General features: G+C 42.6%; 1 pseudogene; it reads right to left on the bottom strand.

The window, feature by feature from the left end:
• Positions 1-5,374: 5,374 nt before the first annotated feature.
• Positions 5,375-6,656, bottom strand: LOC149980078 (uncharacterized; annotated as a pseudogene).

Below are 6,656 nucleotides of genomic sequence, written 5' to 3' on the forward strand. Positions count from 1 at the left end.
AGAGGTCAAACGTTTTCTGTAAGTCTTCACAAGGTTTTTGGCCCATTCCTCCATGCAGATCTCCTCTAGAGCAGTGATGTTTTGGGGCTGTTGCTGGGCAACACGGACTTTCAACTCCCTCCAAAGATTTTCTATGGGGTTGAGATTTGGAGACTCCGCTAGGCCACTCCAGGACCTTGAAATGCTTCTTACGAAGCCACTCCTTCGTTGCCCGGGCGGTGTGTTTGGGATGATTGTCATGCTGAAAGACCCAGCCACGTTTCATCTTCAATGCCCTTGCTGATGGTAGGCTTTGTTACTTTGGTCCCAGCTCTCTGCAGGTCATTCACTAGGTCCCCCCGTGTGGTTCTGGGATTTTTGCTCACCGTTCTTGTGATCATTTTGACCCCACCGGGTGAGATCTTGAATGGAGCCCCAGAACGAGGGAGATTATCAGTGGTCTTGTATGTCTTCAATTTCCTAATAATTACTCCCACAATTGATTTCTTCAAACCAAGCTGCTTACCTATTGCAGATGTAGTCTTCCCAGCCTGGTGCAGGTCTACAATTTTGTTTCTGGTGTCCTTTGACAGCTCTTTGGTCTTGGCCATAGTGGAGTTTGGAGTGTGACTGTTTGAGGTTGTGGACAGGTGTCTTTTATACTGATAACAAGTTCAAACAGGTGCCATTAATACAGGGGAGCCTCTTAAAGAAGAAGTAACTTTTTTGCCCCAGTGTACATAAGTAAATAACCCTTTACTCAGTACTTTTTTGAAGCACCTTTAGCAGCGATTCCTCGTCTTCTTGGGTATGACGATACAAGATTATCACACCTGTATTTGGGGAATTTCTCCCATTCTTCACTGCAGATCCTCTCAATGCACTGTCAGGTTGGATGGGCAGCATCGCCCAGCTATTTTCAGGTCTCCAGTGATTGTGGATCGGGTTCAAGTCCAGGCTCTGGTTGGGTCACTCAAGGACATTCAGAGACTTGTCCCCGAAGCCACTCCTGCATTGTCTTGGCTGTGTGCATAGGGTATTTGTCCTGTTGGAAAGTTAACCTTTGCCCCAGTCTGAGGTCCTGAGCACTCCGGAGCAGGTTTTCATCAAGGATGTCTTTGCTCCGCTCATCTGTCTCTCGATCCTGAATAGTTTCCCAGTCCCTGATGTTGGAAAAACATCCCCACAGCATGAGGCTGCCACCACCATGCTTAACTCACGGGGTGGTGAGGTTTCCTCCAGATGTGACGCTTGGCAATCAGGCCATATAGTTCAACCTTGGTTTCATCAGACCAGAGAATCTTTATTCTCATGGTCTGAGAGTCTTATGGTAAACTCCAAGCTGGCTGTCATGTGCCTTTTACTGAGGAGTAGCTTCCTTCTGGCCACTCTAACATAAAGGCCTGATTGGTGGAGTGCTGCAGAGATTTTTGACCTTCTGGAAGTTTCTCCCATTTCCACAAAGGTTCTCCCATTTTCTATTGGGTTCTCGGTCACCTCCCTGACAAAGGCCCCTTTTCCGTGATTGCTCAGTTTGTCCGGGCGGCCAGCTCTAAGAGGAGTCTTGGTGGTCCCAAATTTATTCCATTTAATAATGATGGAGGCCACTGTGTTCTTGGGGACCTTCAATGCTGTAGAAATTTGGTTGTGTTTTTTGTAACCTTTCCCCAGATCTGTGCCTCGACACAATCCTGTCCCCGGAGCTCTACGTACAATTCCTTCGACCTCATGGCTTGGTTTTTGCTCTGACATGTACCGTCAACTGTGGGACCTTATATAAGCAGCTGTGTGCTTTCCCAAATCATGTCCAATCAATTGAATATACCACAGGTGGACTCCAATCAATTTGTAGAAACATCTCAAGGATGAACAGTGGAAACAGGATGTACCTGAGCTCAATTTTGAGTCTCATAGCAAAGGGTCTAAATACCTATGTAAATTAGCTATTTTTTTTGTATATTTTTTTTAATACATTTTCAACATTTTCTAAAAACCTGCTTTTGCTTTGTCATCATGGGGTATTGTGTGTCGATTGATCAGGAAAAAAACAATTGAATACATTTTACAATAAGGCTGTAACGTAACAAAATGTGGAAAAAGTGAAGGAGTCTGAATAATGTATTCTCTCCTACCTCTGCTTGCTGGCGATCTTCTCCATCTTGGCGGTCTCTAGGCTTGACGTGGAAGTCAAAGGGTACACGGTGGGAAGGTACTGGACCAGCTGCCATGCCCTGGTTAAAAAAAAAGAATGAAACATTATTGTTTTGCAGTAATGGCTAGCACCATGGTGTAGCTAGAGGACAGCTTTTCCCATCCTCCTCAGGCTACATTGACTTAAATACAAAACCTAGGAGGCTCGTAGGCCTTACACCCTTCCATAGATCTACATGGTAATTATGACCACTTCCGGAGGATGTCCTCCAACCAAATCCAAGCTTTTGCAACATGAACTGACATGTTGTCCATCCTATCATATGATTAGGATCAGAGAACGAACAATGTGGTGGATTGGGGTTGTGTGTCACGTTCTGACCTTAGTTCCTTTGTTTTGTCTTTGTTTTAGTATGGTCAGGGCGTGAGTTGGGGTTGGCAGTCTATGTTCTTTTTTCTATAATTTGGAATTTCTGTGTTTGGCCTGGTATGGTTCTCAATCAGAGGCAGCTGTCAATCATTGTCCCTGATTGAGAACCATACTTAGGTAGCCTGGTTTCACCTTTGAGTTGTGGGTGATTATTTTCTGTTCAGTGTTTTTTCAGCACCATACAGGACTGCTCGTTTGTCATTTTATAGTTTTGTTTCAGTGTTCAATTATTTTATTAAAGAATATGGACACTTACCACGCTGCGCATTGGTCCTCCTCTTCTTCCACCTACAACAACCGTTACATTGTGCCACAGGGCAATATTGGAGTTTTATGTGTTGAGAAGCTTGGTGAGTTGGTGACATATTGGATAAAGATTGAAAGTGAAGAGTGATAGTTGAGCATTTCTAGGATATTATTCAATTCAAATTAGTTTCTTCAATCTACCGGAGACGGAGAAGGTAGATTATACACTAGAAAAAAATCTAAACGCAACATGTAAAGTGTTGATCCCATGTTTCATCAGCTGAAGTAAAAGATCCCAGAAATATTTCACTCAAATGTTTTACACAAATTTGTTTACATCCCTGTTAGTGAGCATTTCTCCTTTGCCAAGATAATCTAACCACCTAACAGGTGTGGCATATCAAGAAGCTGATTAAACAGCATGTGCTGGGTACAATAAAAGGCCACTCTAAAATATGATGTTTTGTCACACAACACAATGCCACAGATGCCTCAAGATAAGGGAGCGTGCAATTAGCATGCTGGCTGCAGGAAAGTCCACCAGAGCTGTTGCCTGAGAATTCAATGTTCATTTCTCTAACATAAGCCACCTGCAATGTTGTTTTAGAGAATTTGGCAGTATGTCCAACCAGCCTCACAACCGCAGGACACATGTATGGCGTTGTGTGGGCGAGCGGTTTGCTAATGTCAAAGTTGTTAAGAGTGCCCCTGGTGGTGGTGGGGTTATGGCATGGGCAGGCAAAATCTACGGACAATGAACACAATTGCATTTTATTAATAGCAATTTGAATGCACAGAGATACCGTGACAAGATCCTGAGGCCTATTGTCGTGCCATTCATCCACTGCCATCATCCTTATGTTTCAGCATGATAATGCACGGCCCCATGTCGCGAGGATCTGTACACAATTCCTGGAAGTTTTATTCCATGGCCTGCATACTCACCAGATATGTCACCCATTGAGCATGTTTGGGATTCTCTGGATCGTCGTGTTGGACAGCGTGTTCTAGTTCCCGCCAATATCCAGCAACTTCGCACAGCCATTGAAGAGGAGTGAGACAACAGTCCACAGGCCACAATTAACAGCCTGATCAAGTCTATGTGAAGGAGATGTCGCACTGCATGAGGCAAATGGTGGTCACACCAGATACTGACTGGTTTTCTGATCCATGTCCCTACTTTAAAAAAATATATCTTTAAAAGCTTGACATTTTATTATTTTTACAAGTTACAAACATGACATTTCAGCCATCAATGAATGGCCTTAAAATTCTACTAAATCTAAATAAACATTTTGATTGTGACAATTGAATTCAACCCAGGGGCAATTTGAGATTTAAACAACAACAAAGGGGTCATCCCACCATTATTTTTGGTAAACAGCTGAGGGATAGGGCTAGAGCAATTCCACTTTCAAATTCATAGACTGAGCTATGGATGCAAGGACTGACCAGCCATGAGTTCAAAATGATAACCATGTTTTGAAGCTATAGAGTTTGTTTACAAATATACTGAACAAAAATATAAATGCAACATGTAAACTATTGGTCTCTTTTCATGAGCTGAAATAAAAGACCCCAGAAATGTTGTTCAAAAATAACATCCCTGTTAGTGAGCATTTCTCTTTTGCCAAGATAATCAATTCATCCACCTGACAGGTGTGGCATATCAAGAAGCTGATTAAAACAGCATGATCATTACACAGGTGCAACTTGTGCTGGGGACAATATTAGGCCACTAAAATGAGCAGTTTTGTCACACATCACAATGCCACAGATGTCTCAGGTTTTGAGGGAGTGTGCAATTGGCATGCTGACTGCAGGAATGTCCAACAGCGCTGTTGCCTGAGAATTTAATATGTTCATTTCTCTACCATATGCCGCCTCCAACATCGTTTTAGAGAATTGGCAGTAGATTCAACCGACCTATCAACCGAAAACAACTTGTAACCACGCCAGCCCAGGACCTCCACATCTGGCTTCTTCACCTGTGGGATCATTTGAGGATCCCACAAGTGCTCAGGAGTCTTTGTAAAAAAGCATTTTTGTGGCTGAAAAGTTAATTCTGATTGGCTGGGCCTGGCTCCCCAGTGGGTGGGCCTATGCCCTCCCAGGCCCACCCATAGCTGCACCCCTGACCAGTCGTGAAATCCATAGATTAGGGCCCAATGAATTTATTTCAATTGACTGATTTCCTTCTATGAACAGTAAAATCTTTGAAATTGTTGCATGTTGCATTTATATTTTTGTTCAATATACATTTTATTTTTAATTATTTTTTACAAACAATGGATTAGATTTTGGGTTCTGAAGTTGAACTAAGCTCAGTTGAAGTAAGTTCATAAGGCAATAATAATAATAAAAAAAGAGTCAATATATCACAAATGTGAAAGTCCTAAAATGGATGTTTCCAATACCATATTGCCCCTTACAACAAACAAAAACAATCCATAGGAAGGGGATGTAATTGCACACTCCTTTCTAGACATAAAAACGGAATTAATTGGTCCTCAACACAACCCCCCCCCCCCCCCCCAAAAAAAAATCAGCATTGCCATAGTAATGGTTAAAAGGTTATTCCGAGTTGAATTTAAATGTTTACCAAAGTTTGCTTGCTAAATCCCCTATCCTGCTTCGTGACATACTTCCCTGGAGTGGGAAATCTGAGTTGATTTGAGATCTGACTAAAGTAAGCTTGGTAAAAGCTTGGTAACTCATTAATCTTGCTTTCTGGAATAACCCTTTGCTTTCTCCCTAGTGTGGGTCCCCATGTGTCTTTTCAGATGGTGATTCTGACTGAAGCCTGTTCCACAATCAGGGCAGCGGAATGATTTCTCCCCTGTGAGAATCCTTATGTGCCTTTTTAGTTCACCATTGGAAATTAATTGTTTGTCACATTCACGACAGTGGTATGACTTATCCCCTATGTGGATCTTTAAATGGGTTTTCAGATTGCTAGCAGTGCTAAATCCTTTGCCACAATCACGGCACTGGTATAGCTTCTCTTCTGTGTGGCTCCTAATGTGTACTTGTAGATATCCAAACTGAGTGTAGCTTTTGCCACAATCAGAGCATTGATATTGTTTCTCACCTGTGTGGATCCTCATGTGCACTGACATATCATATTCCGTAGTGAAACATTTACTACAAACCTGAAAACACATTCCACAAAGATGTTCTTGATCTTTTACATGAGTTTTCAAATGTTTCACTAATGAACCAATATAAAGAAAATACTTGCCACACACCTTACAACAAGAAACAGCAGCATTACTTTGACTGGGTGATTTCACTTTAGATAACTCTACAGATTTTCTAACCTTAGTATTAATACAAGAATGTTGTATTTTTACAATCCGTTTTCTCTTTGACTTGACTGGATTAAAACCTGAAGGAGATCCTGCATTTTTAATACTATGGACACTTTTAGAGTTCTCACTCTGATCCTCAGAACAGTCTGGATTTACTGCAGAGAGGGTCTGAGAATCACTGGTTCGCATTCTCTGTAGTCTTCTCCATCCGGTTCTGTTTTGATCTGTTCAGTTGTAGTATTGGGCAGAGTGTCACCCTCTCGGTTGCTTTCCTTTGGGGCTTGATAGAGATGTGAGGGCTAAGTTGGGTTCTCATCACCGTGACTTTTCACAAGGACAGGAGTGAATATAAACTCTATGGTATGCGAGTTCTGCTCTTCCTCTTGACTGGGCCTGAGTTCCCCCTGTTCCTCTTTTATCTGTGTGGGCTCTGTGTCTTCCTGCCCCAGACTGGGGCTCTTCTCCTGCTCACAGTGCTGCTGCTCAGGGGGTACCTCCACTTCAGAGACAGAGAGGGTGAACTGCTGGAGTTCTGGAGG

Source organism: Oncorhynchus mykiss, chromosome 10 (assembly GCF_057628025.1).
Source record: "Oncorhynchus mykiss isolate SJ-2025 chromosome 10, ASM5762802v1, whole genome shotgun sequence".
In the NCBI taxonomy this organism is placed as follows: Eukaryota; Metazoa; Chordata; class Actinopteri; order Salmoniformes; family Salmonidae; genus Oncorhynchus; species Oncorhynchus mykiss.